At 31.5% G+C, this 23,879-nt stretch overlaps 1 pseudogene; it reads right to left on the bottom strand.

The window, feature by feature from the left end:
- Positions 1 to 6,266: 6,266 nt before the first annotated feature.
- On the bottom strand, positions 6,267 to 8,591 carry LOC113868084 (annotated as a pseudogene).
- Positions 8,592 to 23,879: the final 15,288 nt, after the last annotated feature.

Here is a 23,879-nt window from a genome sequence, read left to right as displayed (position 1 = left end):
AATAATAGACCCTTAACAAAGGTATAGTCAGAAAAAGAGTGTGAGGCCATATGGTGTGTAATGACTAACCTACTATTATTGCATGCAATGAAGGGAGGACATTTTACCAAGTTAATAAACACAACACATTCTATGAACAAGGGGGTTAACGTGTAAAATATATTATTAGCCATTTTCTAATATCTTTATTATTCAAGAATTTCGGACAGCGAAAAAATAAAAATCAATACCCTCTTGCAAATCAACAATTCTCCCTTATAATTCCTTAGGATCCTTATTTCAACATTTGCGATCATATAATAATCATACGCAAGGCAAAAAGGTTTATCCCTAAAATCAACAAAATATGTACATGCACTCAATTTCACGTCAATTTGTCTGTACTAAAGTTGTTCATTCTCAAAAGAATGCAATTTACAAGGCATAGTAAATTACAAAATTTCAATCTCCTGTGAATAATGGTGGTCATCAACACATACTAGTCACACTTGCCTTCAAGGCATTACACCATCAAATCCGTTGTTCATAAAAAAAGAAGAAGAAAAAAACACTCTCAAGTAAATCTAGTTTCAAGTCTCTACATATTTTATAATAACATAGGGCATCATTTCTAAGTTCAATGTAAGCATATGGAAGAGAGATTAAACACCATGCAAGGAATTATACATTCATACACATAGGTAAACACAAATATATGTATTTACATATTATACTCTAAACATAAATATATCCAAAATATGACCAAACAGTTTACAACAAAAGATAATCCCCTATTACAATGTTCAACATGTTTAAGACAAAATAAAGATCCATACTAAGAGCAGTTCCGATATCCATGACATAAAACAAAAGTTACATAAAATTCTCCAATAGAATAAAATCTTCACTAGGATCAGATTCTATTCCATCAGAAGATGACGACTCATTTTCAACTTGATGTTGAGGAGAAGGTGGCAATTTATCATCACTATCTAACTAGCCAAATAAAGGTGGTGGTGAGCGTAATGCTAGTTGAGGTGGATGGGTGACGTATAAAGGGTCCTGCTTCATCAGAGAGCAAAAAGGGCATTGTCATGGGAAAACGAGCCACTAGTCATATGGATGACTCAACCACCTCTATGTCTTTCCATTCAGGCTCAGGGAGTAGTGTGTGGGTTTGCAGTCATAAGGGCTTTACCAAGATTTCTTCGTGACTGTGGAAGAGATGTTTGGTCTGGGGGTTGCAAAGGAGGAGCAGGTGAAGAAAAAGTGATATGCCACTTCGACTCTGGTAGAGGAATAGATATCTCGGCCAAAATGCTATCATTCCAAAAAGGTTTCCAGCCTTCCTTAGTCACAGGCCCCCACCATCATGGTGATCATTCCCCTGTAGATGCGTCGGTGCTTCTCCGGCTCATACATCCAAACATCCTCTTCACTGGGTAGGACCCATATTTGGGCCTAGTTGGTGCATATTTGACATAGGCATACAAATATAGAACAAGGAAAGGAACAGTCCCAAACCAAAAAGCTAAAGCAAAGGGTGATTCCAAAGATACCAAAAATAATCAACAGGAGAATCAAGGTAAGTACATTACAATAAGAAAATTTCCAACAATCATCATTCATCAAATAAGGAGATATTAACTAAAGTATCATATAACAAGATAAATATACACATGATTTGGATGGATGTAAGATGCATGTCACTCACCTTGTTCTTTTTCTCCTCTTTCTGATTTCATCGTCCTTCCAGTCAAGGCGGTCGGAGGGTCCCATTCTCTACTATAGTGACACAAGTTATAATTGATTTATTCCTTTCTATGCCATGAGGCATTCTTTAGAAATGGGCCTACCATAATCCTAGTAATGGGTGTCCGCGTCAAGAATAGTAAGGGCTTATTGGCGATGTGACCCGATTGCGGTGAGCCACTCTGCACCATTGGGTCATCCCCCTCACTACCCCTAAGGTTTTTCTGTGAACCTAAACATAGGCATTCCACAGTTGTGTCGTTCTATTACCTTGACTCCCTTTCTTTCCTTCTATATGCATGATACATGAGGATTGTTAAAGCAATTTAACATATCTATTCCACAGCATATACTCAATTTTATAGCTACAATCATTGTTAAAAGGAACAGATTTTGTCTAGACCATTTCATCAAAACATTGCATATTTAGGTACATTAGATAATCACTACCCAGAGGTTTATGAATCCTATATCTTGGTTTTGTATTTTCTCACTTCTAGTTAGTCTATCCTGAATCTTAGGGTGTTCATCTTATTAGGTCCACTGTCATATACCACTATACTATCTGATTAGGGAAATGGGGTCAGCTTTATTAAAAGTCCTTTGTTTTGCAATTTCTAAAGTATTCGGTTCCCTTTAAAGCTTAGCAGTTAGTGGCAATTTTATTCCCTCTAATCAAAGTCCAAGGGTGCAGTAAAATATTTATTCACACTTTGCAACCCATCAGGAAAATACACAAATTTCATAATTTAAAGCTTATATTAAAATAATAAAGAAATCACCATCAACATATACTGCATTGAACAAAATGTAAATTGCAAGGAAGATTCTAACTAAAAAGAACTTCCATTATCAACTAAATTCTATGAATATTCTAATAATAGAGTAGACGATCTATAATTATAAAATTTTCTTTGGAATCTAAAGCGGAAATGGTCGCATCATAATTTCCATCGCTGGGAAAATACCAAGTTCTCTTACCAAACATATACCAAAAGCATGAAGAAATATAAGAAAATTTTACCATCTTTCAGGACCTACATATGGAAGTATATTAAAGTCCTATAGCGCAAAACATGGTAATTAGCACATATGTAGTGGTTGGCTAAAAATTAAATAACACAAGTTAAACCTGAGAATTATATCAATAGAACGTGAACTAGAAAGGAGATATTAATGAATTTTATAATATAAGAAGGATGGGGAACATTTTATAGGATATTACAATTTAATGTGTTACGGTACCGTACTGTAAGGTGTTGGTAATTTGGTTCAGTTTTGCTAGAAGATAGATATATGTAGCCTCGAAAATAAATGGCCAAGAGAAGAACAATAGTGCAGAATTTTATAATTAAGAAAAAGTTATAAGGGTGATTGAATTTAAGTTATTATATTTGGACATTCAGTTGGGTTTAGGAAAAAGTTATAAGGGTGATTGAATTAGTGTTTTGCATAAAAAAAATTTGAATATTATTACACTAGTGAATAAGATCATGCAATGTTATTGTAAAACTTGAGTAAGTGCTTTTCTGTTTTTGTATGAAGTGAAAATTTTGGGTAAAATATGATTCCTAACTAATTTCTCTTTGAATTTTAGCTCAGTACTTAATTTCATTCATCTATTTCTAGATTTTCAAGTTTATTCTTTATTTTAAATGTCAACATTATTCGTGATAATTGTGTTTTATGAACTTCTACTTCAATTCTAAAAGGTTTTCTTGCACTATAAGCTAACTTCATTATGTGCTTATATATTTTATTAACACAATCTTCATGTTCTAAGTTTTGGTTTCCAAAGTTGATAAAAGAAATTCCTTTAACATCCTTTCAAAGTTAGTGTTCACTAATATTTATACATATTGCTAAACTGAGAATATAATGATTGGTGCACTTTTCAAATTTGCATTTACCAATACAATTGAATCAATAAAGGACATTCGCTGCATGAAGGTTTGAAGGAACTATAAATTCCATCTGCAACGAGATCATTTGCATCAACATTTGTATATATCTTCGCTGTGTAAATTTATGAGTTGAGTATATATACCAGTGAAAAAAATAATGTAAGCTATTTGGGTGTATTTAGACATTGCAGTTTAAATCAAATATAATCATTTGTATTCTCCACGTTATTTAGATGTCTTTGCATGTGGACATAAGCTATTGAGTTGAACACATTAATTACAAATACTTTCGTCTTATTCCACATCTTACTTTAACAATAACGAAACCTTATATTATATTAGTTAAGTTGATTTTCAATAGAAATTGAGCTTAATAATGGTTATCGACTTTACTATTACAACTTAATATTTTAAACCTTCCACAAATGAATTACGATTGTGCTTATCAATAAAGGCAAAGCTGCAAACGTTAACCCCCTCCTTTATTTATAATTAAAACTAAAGCCTCAAATTTGTTTAAAAGACACTAAGAGTATGTTTATTTTCATTTTTAAAAAAATTAAAAAATAAAATAAAAAATACACTTAATTTTTATTTAAAATAAAAACAAACATACTCTTAGTTAACGCATTTCTTTTAATAGAATATATTTTTTTAATACTCTATCAGTCATGGTGTGAAAAAGAGAAAGATAAAATCAAAATGAAAAATATAAAATAAGAATAAAAGTAAATAATGAGTTTACATAGAATGTAAAAAAAAAGAAAAAAGTCATCCTTAACCATAAAAAATATCACATTACTCTATAAAAAGAAATATAAATTTCATTATTGATATGAGTCCTTTAAAACACATTAGTTTTTAAAAAAGAATATAATATTCGTTGTTCTTTCATACTAGTGAAATAAAAAATTGCTACTGTACACTATTTCGAATATATTCTTCAACACATCTTTTCTTTTTAATTTTTTTTAAAAAAATAACATTTACCTCATAAATTAATATTTTTTAAATTACTTTTACTTCTTAAAAAATTCACCAATCAAATAAAGTATTTTAATGAGTGTGTATAAAAGAATGTATTACTATGATTCCTTGTGGTGAAATTATGCATCTTCAATGGACTAATATTTTCAACTTTTATTTGCTTGAGATTTTCCAGCATCCTTTCTTATTACAAAGCCAATGTCTTCAGTAGAAACGCTTTCTTGTTAGCAATCTGAAATGTTAAATCTCTGTTCCCCTACATCTTTTCAGAATTATTTAAGTTTTTGGTAGTAGTTATTTTCCAGGCAGGGAAGAAGCACCTTTTTGCACTGGTATCAGCTTGTCAAGTGAGGCCTTCGTGCTTGCCATAACCATAACCATCCCAGATGTTGGCAATAACTGGCTGAAGTCCATTGGCATCAGGGATGACACTGAAAATTTACATTACACTTCATTTTCTTTTTTATTATGGTTATTGTGATTTTGTTTCAAGGGAGGTTTACCTACGAGAATTATTATTGTATTGTTGTTATGCTGATTCTGAGTGAAAATGATGGTTGCGGATGATGGAACCTTGTCAGAGATCATTGTTCAAGGAAATGATCAAGAAGAGCAAGTGAGGAAGGAACTCAAGCTGAGTGAGAAAGTCATGGTATATATTAAAGGCATCTTTGAAAGATGACCTATTTCATGAGGGAGTAGAATTAGAGTGTTAAAATTATTATAATAAATATATTTTCTATTTTAAAAAGAAAAGTTTATCCAAGAGTAAAAAATTATATAAGTTCATTTTCTATTGAAGAAGACTTTTAACCAAAAGAAACACAAATGAAACATAAAACTATCTCAACTAGTCTTTCCATTAGAACCAATGCCTTGACCTTCAAAGTATATTTAACTAGTCAATTCATAGTTTTTTATCTTTTAAAATTTTTAACATCTAAAAGTTAATTTTAACTCTAACTACTTTTAGTCTAAAAAAATGAATGCATAAAGCTTTGTTTGAAAATTTAGAGATTAAAAAAATAAAAGCGTTTGAAGAGTAAGAGAAAAGAGCCGAAAAAAAAGTTAATATAAAATTCTTCAAGTTAGGGGAATTTAAAAACATGAGATTAAGAGGATTTTAGAAGATTTATAAACCCTCATCTCCTTCTCTAAAAATTCTCAAATAAAGATAATGATAACAAAATTGTTCCCCTTCCATTCCTTTCCCCTAAAAAATCAACTCTTTGAACAAAGCCTAAGAAAAACTCACACATTGCTACACAGACCAACATATATTAGTTCTAGCTGACAATTTTGTGATGCTCCACAGTTTACATCATTTAACTAACTACACTAGTTCTAAGTGTTCAAGAAGTATGTAACCTGGTCACCAGATACTAAGCTAAATTTGAAAATGTTGTACATGATGCAAAATTAATATACCTGAAGTCAGCAGAACCATGATGAGTAGAATCTAGGCCATTATTGATATAATTCTTGCCAAAAGGCATTAGTTACAATTTCCAAGAAATAAACCATTTACTAAAACACAGCCAATAAGGACTTGAAGGTAAAATAGTCCAAAGGCACATTATAAGATTATCCAAATAAATTAAAGAAATTGTAAACTCATCTCACTAGTATGCAGAACCATCATTTTCAACCAATCAATAACTTGTTTTCATCCAAGAAGGTATAAGTAGGAACCTCCAGATTGTATGGTGCTGGTCCCTTCCTAATTCTGCCAGATATATCATAATGTGATCCATGGCATGGGCAAAACCATCCACCAAAATCACCAGCATTTGGCAATGGAATGCAACCCAAATGTGTGCAAACTCCAATCACAATGAGCCATTCGGGGTCCTTCACTCTATCGGAATCTGGTTGGGGATCACGAAGGGATCCAACATCAACACTGTTTGCCAGCTTAATATCATCGTCTGTTCGGCGGATGAATACTGGCTTTCCACGCCACTTAACAGTCACCGTAGTGGCGGGTTCAATGCTAGAGAGATCAACCTCAAGGGAAGCCAGAGCAAGAACATCCTTACTTGCAGACATGCTAAGTACAAACTTGAGTATAAGGAGACGGACCAGTGAGGCATAAGCAAACCTACCACCTGTAAGGACAAAGTAAGCAAATGCACTCTTGCTTGGGTCGCCTGGGGGAAATCGTTCATGTTGTGCTCATCATACCTAATTTTAGAAGTAGGATTCTTAATAGCAGTAGTAGTTGCTGGAATCTCAGGAATAATGCTGTTTTCTTTGGCGTGCATCAGTGATTCAGAGGCATAACCTATACAAAATCATGTTACATCAATACCTAGAGTTTCTTTAGTTGAATTAAAACTAATATATCAATTGTTGGACAAAGAAAAATGCTTCAACCTAATTGAAGAACCCAAAGACTAGGCACAAGCATAATTAAAAACTACAAATCTGAACCCCCGGAGTAAAATAACAAGTGAATAATATTTTGTCCTTTTTACCGTAAAAAAGTTGGTCCAGCAGAATTCAAAGGCCTTACTAATGAATAACAGAATTATTCAACAGATGATTGGTTATCCCATTGATATTGATGAGAGGCAGCTTAAAATAATGGCAGAAAAAGATACCACACATTTGGCAGTCCCAAACTCTGACCACATTAAGGCAAACAAATATGTTCAGCCTTCCTCCAAATAAACATTTTAATTAACAAAAGAGAGTAAAAGATATAAGAAAGAAAACAAATATGTGATTCACAAACTATTCAAATCACAACACCCATTTATCAAAGTAAAAGAGTTATTCAACATTTTGATTTGAAGTTGAACTACACCATTCCATGCTATGTTTATTACAACAAAATCCACACGACCATTACTATTGTGCCAGGCTTGACCCTGTATGGTGCATTCTCCTCCTACCAAGAGACTATCTCAGAAAGGACAAAATTTATGTGTGGTTCTTTAAGTGCAATTTATCAAATAAAACTAACGTTTTATTTTAATAAAATATTTGTATTTGATGTTGGTTGGAGTTCTAGGAACACACTCTTTTCAATATATTCTCAACTTTTAATTACAAGTTATTGAAAAACACAAAGGGTGTAACTAACATGTTTATTGTTTTAATAAATTTTAGCATATAATTTGGCGTTTCTTTAACATTACTGTAGATTACTAGGGATAAGAATGATAAAAAAGCCAGACTTAAGTTTTGAAGAAAACCTTTCAGGCCAATTAAATAATTATAATATTTTATAATTTATATTTATTTATTTGTAACAATTTATGTAATAGGCAAGGCCCATTTAACCTTCAAGTGGATTACCATGGTAAAACTCCAATTTTAATTACAAACAATACTAAAAATACAAAAAATTTGTACTTCTGGAAAACTACCAAAATAAATTTCACATGTTGCGAGTCTGTGACACACGTTTCAATGTAAAACCTATGGTTGAAATTAATTTGGACATACATTTAAATCGCTCAAAGTCAATTGTATCAAAATTTAAAATAAAAAGACAATAAGTGTAGGTTTAAATAAAAGAAAAGGAAATGAAGTTATTTTATCAGCAAATCTTCCTCTTTCCTCAGAGTTTATAAAAGTGGGGAAGAAAACAAGAGAATAATCATACGATCATCCAAATAAAAAATCCTCACTTTAATGAACATTCAAAGTAGACGATTTTAAACATACGAAGAGAATGAAAAGTGTTATCTTCTTTTCCTTCCCTCTCAACATGCAAACACACCCTTAAAAATTCATTATTTTACTTATATATATCATCAGCAGAATACCTTCCATCCAAAACTTGAATGAAAAGAGGGACAAAAGAGTAAAACTCTAACCTCTGAAGGGAAGAAAGAAAGCAGCGGATTTGTTGCCATGGACGACAACGTCGTTTCGAGAAAGGTACGTAGAAGCGGCGGAGTTGGCTCGCCACTGAGAGGAGGAGAGAGAAGAGAGCCTCCTAACTGCGACCCTCATCATGTCGTTTTTTGTGTTCTTTTACTGCAGAAAAAATGGAAGTGGTAAAGTATAAGAATACAAAATTGCGTGTTCTGATGTGCCTCTTTTCTAATTACAATTCATCAGTCATCATCGTCGGCTAGTGATTTGTGTCTGATTTTGACAACTAAAAACAAAAAGAGCCACTGAAATAGACAAGGCTAACGAAATCGACACTTCCTTTTTGACATTGTGAAGGACCCATCCATTAACTTTCTTTTAAGGTTTGATTATAAATGAACCGACACGATAAAAAGAATTAATTTACTGGTTACTGGATTAGTAGACGGTAAATTCTCCTCTATCCCTTCATTATTAAAAGAGTACACTACTCTTTCTAAATTTATTAATTTTAATTTTATATTTAAAGGGTTTAAAAAAATTTATTTACTAATTAATCTTTTAAAATATTTAGTTATTATTATTATTAAATGATCCTTTCTTTTAATTTAAGATTTAAACATTGACAAAAATTTCAGTTAACTTATTCTTTTTCTTCTATTTTTATTCTTATTTACAAATTTTAATCATTATTCATTTTCAGTTTCCTTACATTAAACTTCAATATATTTTATTATTATAAATTGAATAAATTTTACTCTTATTTTTAATTATTGTTATAGATTGAACAAATTTTTGTATTTTATTTGTGAAGCTCTCTTGCTTAAGTAATTTGTGAACGTGTTATTTCAGTCTACCATTTATATAGTTAATAGATTTTATTTATTGGTATAAATTCAGATTGTTACTAGTTTTTTTTTTTGCAATTAATGTATCGTGATTTAGGTTGACTTCTTCAAAATTCTTTTTCTATTAGTGAGCTTTTCTTTAAAACCATCTCGGAATAGTTTTAAGGAAGTAGTTGCTCTAACTTTAGGAATTCACAAATTTTTAATATCCTCGTGCGGTTTCTTTTTCTAAGTTTGTGGGAGAAAGAATCATGCACTCATACCTTTTAATTTATACATACATCTATAAAGAATCGAAGAAAGGATTGGCCCTCAGAGATGCCTATTTCTCTTTGATGAATGTGGTCTCTTTTTCTAAGCTTGTAGGAAAAAGAATCATGTACTCATATCCCTTAGTTTATACTTAGACAAATTTATTATAATATTGTAAATTAAAAAATAATTTATCATTTTATAGTAAATCTGAAACAATTTCTTAATCTGTGATTTTTTTTGCCACGTGGATCAATTTTTCGCCATAATGGCTGGCGAAAGTAATTAATTTTTAAATTTTTTAATCTTTATTTCGCCACAAAAAGTACGAAATAAATAAGATAATAGCACGTGTCAAACACATATTAGTTTCACAACCTGATTGGCAAAATAATTTCTAAGTTTCGCCACAGCCAAAGCGCAATTAATTGCATGTTGACACGTGTCTCAAACGACTATTATTTCGCCATTTGAATAGCGAAAGTAAATAAAATTAAAAATAAATAATAAAAATGAATTTAAAATGGACGGCTGGAGAGATTTTGATACACGTGGCAACATCTGAGATGATTCGCGCTGCTACTGGCAAAAGTTTATTTAGTCCTGCAGTTGGCGAAACCGTTCAGGCATTGACACGTGGCCAATTGTTCAGTAACTTTGACCGACGTCCTTCTTCCTCCTCCGTGACAGTCCTCCTTCGTTTCCATTTTGCTTTTCTCCATCTCTGCTCATCCATCATCGTCCAAGCTGAAGTTTCAAAATTTGTTTTGATTTGTAGTGTAAAGGGTCAAATACTGTTACTAATTTAAGAGGTATGGAGTTATAATATGCATATATATATATATATTATTTTTAGTTTGATTTTGTTAATTGAAAAATCTGATAATAATATTGTAATTTTTTTAAACTGTATGTATGCAGGTGATTTGGTAATTAAGTGGGGGTGAGTGAAAAATTTGCTGAAAGTTTATTAAAGGTTAGTAAAAAGGAATTTAAAATTTAAATATTTTTTTATTTATTTGTATATAGATTAATATGTTTTTAGAAAAAATGAAATGTGATATAGTTAATTAAAATGTAAAATTATAATTAATTGTTAAGAAGAAAGGTTAAATTAAGATTTATAAAATTTGTTTGCAGGAATTATTATAGATATTTATTAAAATATAGAATAATAAAAATTGAGTTAAATAAAATAATTATATAAAACTAAATATAATAATTTATACTTAGTTTGATTGTAATAAATAATTTTTACACCTATATTATAAAAGAAGTAAAATTTTAAATGCAGTAATCATAATTTATATGAAATGTATGTATAAAATTTGTATGTAAATAATAAAATTTTTTACTTTTAAAAACGTAATATTATTTATATAATTATAAACTAAAAGTAATTTATGTAGATTTAAATTGAAAAAATAAAAAAATAAAAAAATAATTTAATTTTATGCTAGTAATTAGAGTTTTGTATTTATATAAAATTTATGTAGATTTAAATTAGAAATATAAAAAAAATGTAATTTAATTTTATACAGTAAGTAGAGTTTTGTATTTAAATAAAATTTGTATGTAAATAATAATATTTTTTACTTTAAAAAATGTAATAAATGCGTCAGTTTGGTATGGTTCAACACATACCAAGGACTCCTTACCAGCCTAACCAGCTACATGACCTTACCCTCAGAGGGAAGACTGGAGAAGATTGGTCAGCCAAGTTCAGTGCTATGTTAGAAATTTGGGAGAGTAGACGACTTTGGGTATTGACTAATGAGCCACAGTATGGTTTACTTAGCTCAAATTCAGAGTACATGCGATGGTATGTTAGTCATACTCGTCGTTGGATGACCAGGGAGGCAGCAGTATCAGCTTTGTCGATATGTTTACAGAAATATATACTTTTTTCACTATAACTTTCTGTTTTATATACAAAATTACAGTAATGGTTACTTTTGACTATTTTTAGGGTGATGTGATGGAGAGATTGCATTACTTGAGCACTGATGGACAAGATTCTTTTACCTTTAATGAATTAAAGGACTTGTCTGAGACTCTTCTGTCACTGAAGAAGGAGCAAGATCGCATATTAGAGCCTGTTTCATTCTCAGATCCTCTAGTACAAAGTGGTAATCCCGTCGATCCAGACTTACACATAGATCAGCTGCATCAACGAAGAGAAGGAAGAGGCTTGGCACGTCGACAGAGACAAGTGCAGGTAGCAGAGTGGGCTGTCCTGATTATGCCAGAGCGACCTGATGGTGTCTTCCCAATACCATCACAGTTTCCTTTTCAACCATCTAGTTTGATGACAACCTCGACTTATTTCCATTCATCACAAGGTACAACCATCCATCACAACACCCATCATCACCTTTTACAGGAATAGAAGATTACATCCCACGACCTGATTTCTTTTTCACACCTCCTCACGAGCACCATTCGCTTTTGACTCCAGGTGCCCCATACAGTCAAGTTGACCCTATACCATCAGACATACATCCTATAGAGTCAGGTATTGATCTTAATGCCGAATTTAGTGCAGTTGCTGATTTAGGATATGTTCATCGGAACCCTCATCGAGGAGCTCGAGATAGACAGAGGCAATGCATATTGACACCAGAGGATCATCATCACCAGGCACACATGGGGGGACATCAATGACATGTTTTTATGTAGCAACTTATTTTAGTTAACATATATTACTGTTCGTGACTTTAATGCTTACTCTAATTATTAATTTGTTTGTGCCTTTACTTGATATAGCATTAATGGTTTCATTACAATAATTAATGACAATTACGATAAATAACAATATCACAAGATAAAAAAAAATACAAACACCAACATTGTATGATTTGGTTAACCAACATTGTTTTGTTGAGGACAATGACGTCGATTATGACCTACTTCGTTACACTTGGAACACCTTTGTCTAGTTTGTGATTCAACCCAGTCCATTTCATTCCTAATGCGAGTTGATTTTGGTCGGCCTTTACCTCTTGCTCTGTCAACATCAGGCACTAATTTCCATTCGCAGTTTGTAAGGATGTTGCATTCATTTCCCAGAGGATTGTACTATGGGGAGTATGCATTTACAACATATTGCATTGAATAAACAGGATCCACATATTGCCAAAAATCGATACTCACGGCTATACAAGCGGCTATCACATGTGAACAAGGAAATTGATAAGACTGAAATCTTCCACATTCGCAGAATCTTCTATCCAATATAACTGTCCATTTGTGTCCACCCCTTTGTGTTATTGGATTAAAAGCTTCTTCAACCTCAAAACTTTTTCTTTGTATGTCATACTGACGAACTTGGTGTGATGAAGCTTCTTGTTGATTTTTTTGAATTTGCAACATAACTTTACGACAAAACATGCTTCCATTGTGAAGGTTAGACATGGCCTCTTCTCCACGCTTCACAAAATATTCAACTAATCGTCCATAGGTAGCTTTAACTAGTGCACATATGGGTAGGTTTCTAGCACCTTTCAACACTTTATTTACTGATTCTGAAAGATTTGTAGTCATGTGTCCATAACGCCGTCCTTCATCATCATAAGATAATGCCCATTTCTCTTTTGATATACTGTCAATCCACTTTTCTATATCTTTAGATTCATTGCGAAATCTAGTTAACTTTTGCTGAAAAATGACCTTCAATGGTGTATAACCTACATATACAACATTCAAAACATTAAAAGATCTATCCACAGATTCGATGGATATCTAAATAATTTAACAATAATCTAGATAAGAAAATAAAATATACCCAATTTGATGAGCTCTTTCTTCAATGCTATATTCTTAAATCGGTGATTAAAGTTGCTGGCAATATGACGAATGCAATATACATGATACGCATTTAGAGGTTGCCACCCAATGTGTGGATTTGACACAGCCCCTTTTATACTTTGATGTCTATCTGATATCAAACAAATTCCTGCTCTATTGGTAACATGCAAACGAATCAATGCCAAAAACCATTCCCATGCTGACAATGTTTCTCCTTCAACAATTGCAAAAGCTACTGGAAGAACACAATTGTTTCCATCTTGAGTTTTTGCAATGAGCAACGTATGACGATACTTACCATATAAGAACGTCCCATCCACTTGTAATATAGGTTTGCAGAATTTAAAAGCCTCATGACATTGTTCGAATGACCAGAATAGTCGTTCAAATACTCTACACCTGTTATTCACTTGATGACCAACCACATACTCTTTTGTTTCAAGTTTATAAACAGATCCAAGAGAATGTAATTGCATGTATTCTAACCAATGAGGCAAGGTAGCATATGATTCATCCCAATCACCAAATACTTTTACAATGGCTTTTTGCTTCGCCTTCCAAGCTTTTTTATATGAAATTTTATATCCAAACTGAGCACATATTCGCTCTTGTATCAATGAAATATGTACTGACGGTTGCTCATTCACCATTCCTACATAAAATAAATTTTCTCAAGTTAATAACAATGTCATTGTAAAAATAAAATAAAAAACTTGATATTTTACTTACCAAGAATGCATGAACAAATTAACTCAGAATCTAACTTTTGATGATCTTGAGAAATTCTCATGAACCACCCCACCTAGTAATTTTTCACTTGTTTGAATTCTTCAACAATGAAGCCCTCACTCTCCATGGACAACCAGAGGTATGATTTAAGCATTTAACGTACAAACATGTTGGTTTAGACTCAGCCACAAAATAACTTTAATGAATCTTCATTGCGTAATATTTTAATGCATTCTTCACATCTTCTTTACTGTCAAAATATAAGCCAACAAATAAAGGATCTCCCTTAACCCATGAATTGACTTCTTGAAGATGTTCTTCATTCATTTCTTGATCAGGATATTCCCAATTAATATACTTATACTTTGGAGTAACATTCCAAAAAGGAATTACAGTATCTCGTGCATTATATTTTATCATTAATATATAAATAAATAACCACAAAAAACAAATTCTTTATAATTGTTTCACATTACCTCCTACATTTTCAGTTACTTGTATATGTAAGTTGGAATTAAACTCGCCTTCAACATCAGTAGAAGAAGAACTGCCTAACGAAATTTCTGCTTCATCATCTCCATCAGTGTAACTCTCATAATCTGAGTGTTCATTATCTTCATCAGCATCATTCCTAACTCCTTTATTGCAACAAATTTATCAGTTTTAATTCAATCAATTACATATATTACTTAAAAGATATTAGAACAAAAATAATTTTACCTTCATTATAATCACGACTCACAAGGGTCCTATCATTTTGTTGTGAAAGTGATAAATTTAAATTCATCGTCTGTAAGGACATTGATGAACTTCCACCAATAGCAATATCTACGTATAACTCAATAATGTTTCTACTAGATTGTTGTTGAAATGCACTTATCATGCAATCAATATCTTCATCATCACATATATCCAAAGTTGTATACTGTCTAATATTTTCATCAATTAAAAAACAAGAAACTAATCTACAAATCACTTGATTATGATTAAGATTGAGTTTCACATGAATTTTTCTTTTCAATGTTTCATAACTTATTCCTCATTTTATTTGAATTACTTTTTTACTTCCTTCAAAACTTACTCCTTCATTTCCTTCATAGATTCTACCATTCCAATATATAATAATAACAATCCCACTCATCCTGCATTTTGTACAAATATACTTTATTTAATATTTAAACTTTACAATATTAACATAAATAAAATAAACAATACTCATTAATTAAATATAACTAAATTCATACATTCAAAATTAAATAATAAAATTATTAAATAACACATACCTGATTTTCTTCTAATGTGCCCTTCTGTGGTGAAAATGAGAGGAGGGTTGGGGTATATATAGTGTTCAAATTTCGCAATTCGAGTGTGTAAGTTTCGCAATATTGTGGGTGATTTTTTGATAATTTCGCCACTAAAATGGGAAATTTAGACAACCTGTTGACACGTGTCGGTTTCTTATTTGTTTCGCCAGTCCAGTGGTGAAATTAATTTAAAAATATATTAAAAAAAATTTTCGCCATCAAATATGCGAAACTATGTCAAATTCTTATACATTTTGCAATTTGGTTGGCGAAATTAATTTAAAAATATATTAAAAAAAAATTTCGCCGTCAAATATGCGAAACTTTACTTTACGTGACACGTGTCAAATTCTTATATATTTCGTAATTCGGTTGGCGAAATTCAAAACAATATTATAATTAAAAATTACAATCGCCAACGATTTGCCGAAACTTGTCGACACGTCACCCCAAAATCCCCAAAGTGGGAAATTGTTTCAAATCAGCCATAAAGTGATAATTTGTTTTGTAGATTACAATATTCAAATAAATTACCCGTGATAGACTTATGGAAGTTTGCCTCAAAAACTCAAAATATATTTATTTTTTTAAATGACAGCTCAAACTTAACTCATGTGTAGTGGGCTTATGAGATTCAATTTATATAATTATAATTTACAAGGAAGAAAATAACAATGAATAATTTTAAAAAAATATTAATAATTTAAAGGAATGAATTTTGAAAAAAAAATACACTAAGGATTTTGAATTTTGATTTGAGAATATTATTTTTAACATAGAGTGAGAATAAGAAGAATTTGATTCTAAACAAATCTATTTTATGAAAAATTTAATTATTTTGTCCACGCTATAATTATCTATTCCAGTATACAGTTTTTATTCATACTTTACTTCATTTTTTATTTTGTGATATGTATTATATAACACCTTAATTTAATTTTTAAATAAATAAATTTTACAAAAATAAAAATAATAATTTTTTTATTTAAACGGTTCCCAATGCATATTTTCAGTAAAGTATTTTAAAATGAGACAGGGTTACAAATTGCATTAAATGAATGCTCCACAACCAAATCAAATACATCACAAATTTCAAAGATAAATTTCCTAAGTTTTATAGCAATTTCATCCCTTTCCTTCACTGAGTCTAGTGCTGATCGTCTTGGTCACCTGAAAAATAAATGTAAGAGTGAGTACCGTACACTATTACACACAAGCACAGAGCCTCATCTCACACAAGACACCCATTTATTAACATAATTCAAAACATGCATTAGACAAACGCGAAATAACACTTTCCAACATTTCATTCAAAATTCACATACAGTTGCGCTCATTGTACCATCAAATAATCCACATACACGTGTGCTCATTGTACGTAGTCATGCTCACTGTGGCACTGTGATCACAGATTCCTGATGCTCTCAACCTCAGGGACTTACTCAGTTTTACACCATGAATGGTCGTCGGATAGCTCCTACTCCACAATTACAACGTGTGCGGTATTGAGCTCCCAAGCAAAAGCGTTAGTCAGAAGCTGAGTTAAGAGGAGAGTGTGTGGCCTGTGGTGCACCAATGCTCACTGTTGGTGTCACTATCACCCTCTCTTCCCCAAGGTAGTTTCTACAGCTCCATCTTCCATACCCCCAATTTATCGCTGAATCATTCATACACTACAAGAAAAAGATAGTTTACCCATGATTTTATATGACATTAACGTTATCGCGGTTATAAAATCTCTATTAATTAACAACAGTTTTGGACAACTGCAGGTAATTTTTGCATTGCCTGCAGTTATCTAACCCCCATTAAATACTTGCATTTTAATTGCCTGTGATTGCGTAACCCCCACTAAATACATGCACTAAATTATAAAATTTTTATAATTAAAAAATTGAGCTTAATTTTTTTAATTCACCTATATATCATAAAATTTTTACATAAAAATTATATAGTTTATCTTTAATTGATAAAGATAACAAAATTTAAAAACCACAACATCAAGACATTTATATAAAATCAAAAGTCATACATGAAGATTTGTCATAATACACTTTTATAACAAAGTTGTAATTAAAATAAAACATGTTATGTCTTTAAGAGCATAGTTAAACTACTACTATAATCTTCAAAAGAACTACTCTTCAATTGGAGAATTTGAAGAAGAATGTTCAGTCATATTAGTTGGTTGTGCACTTCCTTGATCAGACACCTGAGATGTAAAAATTAAGAACAAGTTAAAAATATAAAGTGTCATCAAATCAGCTATGTAATATTAATAAAACAATTCAATTTAAAAAGATTACCAATGAAGTTTGAAACATAGCTAAGTCTGGAGGTAGCTGACATTGAAAGTTTTGAATGAAAAAATTCATCATTACGTCAAATTTTTTATTTTGTTCATCAATCTGTGACTTCAAAATAGTTACTTGATTTTGTAATTCCCTATAAGAAGGAAAAGATAGGGATATTCCATTATATGAACGTGAAGGATATCCAAAGACTTGAGATAGACAAGGACCCAATCCCAAACCCCAGACACGACCACAATGCTCTTTACTTCCGAAAACATGAGCAAGTGAATCTTGAGTAGATATTTCTTGGGATAAAGATGTGCTTGATTCATATTCTTGAATTTTTTCTACAAAAGCACCATTAAAATAGTTAAGGTTCCAAGATCAGGAAAAACACTAATAGTCCACATCACTGCTACATGCATGTTAATCACTTCATTGCTATATGAATCAAAAGTTCTAACACCAATATTCCGTAAATCTTTCAATTCTTCTATTAATGGTTGAAGATATACATCAATATCATTTCCCGGTGCTTGCTTACCAGGAATGATCATCGACAGAATAAATGAACTCTGTCTCATGCACATCCAAGGAGGAAGGTTGTACGGTATAAGCATAACTGGCCAAATACAATAACTTGTGCTTAAATTGCCAAAAGGATTAAAGCCATCAGTAGCCAACCCAAGGCGTACATTTCGAGGGTCTGAAGCAAATTGAGGATACATTAAGTCAAAATTCTTCCATGCTTCATAGTCTTTTGGATGCCTTAATATGCCCTCAGTAGTGCTTTCCAATCCATGCTATCGCATATGCTTTGCAGTTTTTGAAGACATAAACAACCTCTGCAAACGTGGCTTTAAAGGAAAATATCTCAAAAGTTTTGCAGGCACCTTTTTTGTTTATCAGTGATGAATTCACTTTTTATTATATTTTTACTTGCCTTTTTGGTGCTCCTTAATAGAAGAAATGGACTTAGATAGTGCAAATAATATAGAAATCACATTTTGAGTAAATATCATAGGTTTATTAATTTTTGGTTAATTTGCATTTAATTACATAGATATAGATTACAATTTTAATTATCTTGATGATTTTACAGAATGCCCAAGTTAAATTTGAGAAATCTTGGTCCTTGGATGAAAGTTGCCCCCAAAGTAGCCACTTTTGGGAGCAAAAGTGGCAACTACAGCAAGTCTGGGCATTAAAAGTTCCAAAGTAGCCACTTTCAAGACCAAAAGTGGCAACTCCAGAAGCTCCAGGGACGCTAAATTGGAAGCATGATGCGCGTGGCTACTATTGGCTCTCAAAGTAACCAGCGCACCAAAGTAGCTACTATCAAGCCCAAAAGTGACAACTCCAGAAGCTCCAGGGACGCTAATTTTCAAGCCTTCCTGCGCGTGGCTACTATTGGCTCTCAAAGTAACCACGCGCACCAAAGTAGCTACTTTCAGCACAAATAGTGGCAACTCCAGAGAAGCGGCAATCCTTCCATCCTGCGCGTGGACACTTTCAAGGCCCAAAGTGGACACTTTCAAAGGCAAAAGTGGACACTTTGGTGACATGTCATCCACTATAAATAGATTTTAGGAATTAAGGTACGAGACTTTTGACACTTTACACAATTTTCTTTGTCAAATTGGGATAATTTCTTACGACATTGGAGTCTTGGGTGACAGCCAAGGGTCCTCTATAGGTTTTAATTTCCAATTTCTCTTTTGTTTTTTGTTGAATTTGCACTAATGGTGTTTACGTTCTTGCATTTCTTTCTCTCTTTTGTGAAACCCATCCACATGGAGGGCTAAACTTCCTTGTAATTCCTAGTCAATGCACATGAATCTTGAATTCTTGGGATTAATTGCAATACAAATCTTTCTTTCCTTGAATTTATTAACCCTAATCTCTGAATGAAATGGAATGGAATTTGCATGAAGGGAACATTGCTTAATGAACCCTAATTTACCTAACGAAATTCTAATTCAAAATTGCTTAATTTTGATTAATCCTTGAGGTTGCTTAATCTTAGGGATAGAGATTGGAGCCTATTAAGATGCTTAATTTTAATTGGGATGTTAAAGTTAGTCTTCGCTTGTTAGATTAACTTAATTCAAGGGAAAGAAAGGGGATTATTGAATCATTTGAAAGAATAATGATGGAACTCATTGCTTGACTAGGGATTACTCATTTTAATTGATTGAATTTCATTAATTTACATTTCGTTCTTGATTAAAATCCGGAAATTGACAAACCTCCCCCCCAATTTACTTGCTTTAAAATACATGTTTACACTTGTTCGATGTATGTTCCCAACTAAAAATTCCTTAGAGACGACCTAGGATAACACCCTAGCATTGCATTCATTTCTTTGCATATTTGATGAGGATTAACGACAATCTTTTGCATGACGAATAGCCCAAATATCGTTTCATCAATCAGTAGTACTAGTATTTGCACCCTTATCTTTTGACTTCTACCTAGATCGTTTGCATGTCTTACAAGTATCCCTATTTGCATCCTCTCTAAAGTATAACATACAATCCCTCGGATAGGCATGAATTTTGGTGTAATTAAGGCCAAGTTTGGTAATAATTTTTAAGATGGAAAATTAGCATGTTCAAAAGCATCATCCAACAGCTCTAGGATCATTGACATTGCCTTGTCACTTACTTTACAAAGACATTTAATGTGATACAACTTGACCAATAATGAAAGTTTTGAATATTTATTACATCCTTCGTACAAACTTTGTTGACCATACCTAATTAACTCCAAAAATTCTGCATTGTTATCAGGCAAGGCTTGGTTTGATTGTGGACACATATCATCATTTTCCTGTATATCATCATCACTTATATGATTTCTAAATACATCACTGACCATGTCGCATAGTAATAACTCTATCTTCAACCTCCTGAGACATTAAAGGTGTTTCAACTGTAGTATATGTATTGATTATCTCTTCGTGTCTTAACCAAACTATATACCCTTTTGGAAAAGGTTTTACAATCAAATGGTTGTATACTTCTTCTCTAACTTTCCATCTATTAAACTTGCATTTAGGACATGGACATATTATCCTACCTTCAACACCCTTATTGGCAAATGCAAAATTTAAAAAATTATTCAATCCTTCAATATATTGTGGTGTATTCCGAGGCATGTTAATCCATGACATCCATTATTTCTGAAAAGCAAATAAAATGACTAAATTGAGTTTCAATAATACTAAGTATAAGCACCCATAAATAAGAGAGAATCAATTTATAAGAAAACATTCCTAAATAGATCAATTACTCCCTTATCTATATATATATGTAGGTCACTTGAAAACATGTTACATTCCTAACTACATGAAAAATAGCAAATAAATAGTATTCCTAAAAGTGGTAAAGATACACAAGTTATGGTTGCCAGCCATTATCACAAGTTAACCTCAAAATAGAACTTGAAAAATTGCTAACTTTGCAATGTAGCTAATGTAACTCACCAAGATGGAAAATTTTCTAACTTTGAAATGTCCTTGTTGTAAATAGAAACTCAACAAACAATATTGATCATCAAGGCACCAAAGGAGGGAAATTAGCTTGCAAAAATTGAATTATGACAATGAATAAGCTTAAATACTTTTAGAGGTTATTAAAATTGAGAGAAAATAATATAAAGACAAATAAAGTTAAGGAGATCATTCATAACTTCAAGCATTACATTATGCAGATAAATAGCAGAATAAATTCAACTTCAAATTTCCCCCACCCCCTTCCTTCTTTCACTTTTATGAAAGTAGCTGACTAGATAGTTTTGTATAGAAAGCATGATCTTGACATTTGGATTAAATCTTGTATATATTTTTTATCTGAAAGTCTAAGGGATCTTATATAAAAAGAAAACTGAAATTGTTAAGAATTAGGAGAATAGATGAAAATTTGGGAGCCTTAATTAACAAAGACTTCAAAAGAGTTAAAGACCAAACCCCTTTCATCTCATAGGACAAGGGACAAACAGAAAAAAGCAAACCAAGAACCAGGTTTTGGTTCAACAATAGGTTTTCGTGAATAGACAATGCAGAGGACAAACAATAATGATGAGGAAGTCACTAAGACAAATTTCCAATGACTTGAGGAAGTTAAATAATTTGCAGCCCTCACAATCCATTCATTCTCAAGAAAATAATGTTTGCTCTGAATAACATGATATACAATACTAAATTACATGATGCCACCTATTCAAATTGTCATGTTTTCAAGGCAAGTGAAAAAAAAAAATCAGTAACTACTATGATCTAGCACTTTCTACTTTACTTTAGTCTAGAGAGTATTCAAGCATTGAAATCAAACCTTAAAACATAACATCTCAAGTTTTAACACTAAGAATAAAATATCACATGCCCAAGAAACAAGGAAGTAACTTCTCCACTTTTTGAATCAAATGTTTACTAAAAGAAAGATCCAAATATTCACTATTACACAAGAAACATTATTCAAGGAAAGGACTTGTATAAAAACCATTTTGGAAACCAACAAAGATGAAATTCATAAATATTTGTTCCTTGAAGATTAAAAGTAGTATGATTCTAAAATATAACAAGTAGTCTGACTTTTTTTAATTGTTTGTTAATTTCCTTAACAAAGTTATAAATACAAAAAATTAGAAGAATGGATACAAGAGATGGATGTTTTCCACATACTGAAAGATGACCATTATTGTTCACTGACAACCACGTCGTAATGGTTTCAAACAAAACTAGATTTCTCATATAAGCATGCAATATAGGGAGTAAACCTAGGTCATCTTACAAGGACACAAATTCATTCTATTTCTAATTTTAAACATGCAACAGCGATTAATTTGGAGGTTTGTGATTTAACGATGAATTAAAAATGAAAGTAATTCAAATGAAAGTGGATCAAGATAATAAAAACGAATCTAAAAATAAATTTTAAAAACGAATTTGAATTTAAAATTTAAAAACAAATCTAAAAAATAAATCTAGAACCGAATTTGAATTTAAAATTTAAAAACAAATCTAAAAATAAATCTGAAAACGAATTTGAATTTAAATTTGAATTTAAAATTTGAAAAGAAATCTGAAAAAAATAATTGAGAACAAAAATTGAAAAATGAAAATTAAAAACAAAAATTGAAACAAGAACAATTAAAACTAACACGAATTAAACCCACGAACCACAGACGCAAACTAGGATTACTATACCGAATTTATCCAAAACTCAAATGCAATAGAAAACAATCGATCGATATTACATTCAAGAACAAAAACCAAATTCAATCAAATTATGTATGCACAAATCTTAATCAAGAATTGCGAGAAGGTAAAAAGACAAACTCGGAGCACTCAATCGATCTAGTAATCCACGCTTGAGAGAAGATGATTCGCAACACCAAATAATTAAGAACACAGTAGGATCTGAAGAGACGCAAGCGAATGGAACGATACAAATTTACTCTTAAAAATGGAAAAGTGTCTTTACAGAAAAATGAAATTATTAAAAGGATAAGAAGAAGTGTCCAAAATCAACCTTTTGACCCCTATATATACTAGTCTTAAATGAAAACAAAAATAAATGGGCCAAGGTCACACCGCAAGTAAATAAAATTAAAAGCCCTAAATAAAAACCCTAAATATAAAAGATATGTTTTAAGTCTGATCTTCAAAAATTAATAAAAAAAATAGGTTCGAGCTCCAAAAAGCATGATCCATATGTCCAAATTGAAGCCCAGGAAATGAGGAATCATTGCAAAAAGAATTAGCCAAAAAAGAGATCTACAGAAAAAGTTATGACCAAAATAGTGGACAAAGGTCAGAATAGCAAAACTATGAAATATAAGGTAAAAATAATAAGTATTTATGAAAACTCTAATTTAATGCAAGAAATGCAAAAACATGCTAAATGAAATAAATAAAAAAAAAAAGATATTTTGAAAGATGCAATAAGGCTATAAATGTTACTACAAAATATGAGTCATCATTCACTCTTCAAGAAAGAAACATTATTCTACCCTACCCTTTCCATAATTAATTTTGAATATAGACCCTACATCAGGTGTGTGGCATAACTTTCCTTGGTCTATTAAGAGAGACTGTCCCTATAGCTACAGAGAAGTACTAATATACCCTTCATGTTACATATTACACATATTTATATCATGGTTCTGCACCAAATCTACTTAAATTATGGT

This window comes from Abrus precatorius, unplaced genomic scaffold (genome assembly GCF_003935025.1).
Source record: "Abrus precatorius isolate BTA unplaced genomic scaffold, Abrus_2018 Scaffold5, whole genome shotgun sequence".
Lineage (NCBI taxonomy): Eukaryota > Viridiplantae > Streptophyta > Magnoliopsida > Fabales > Fabaceae > Abrus > Abrus precatorius.
This window is presented reverse-complemented; position numbering and strand designations above follow the sequence as displayed.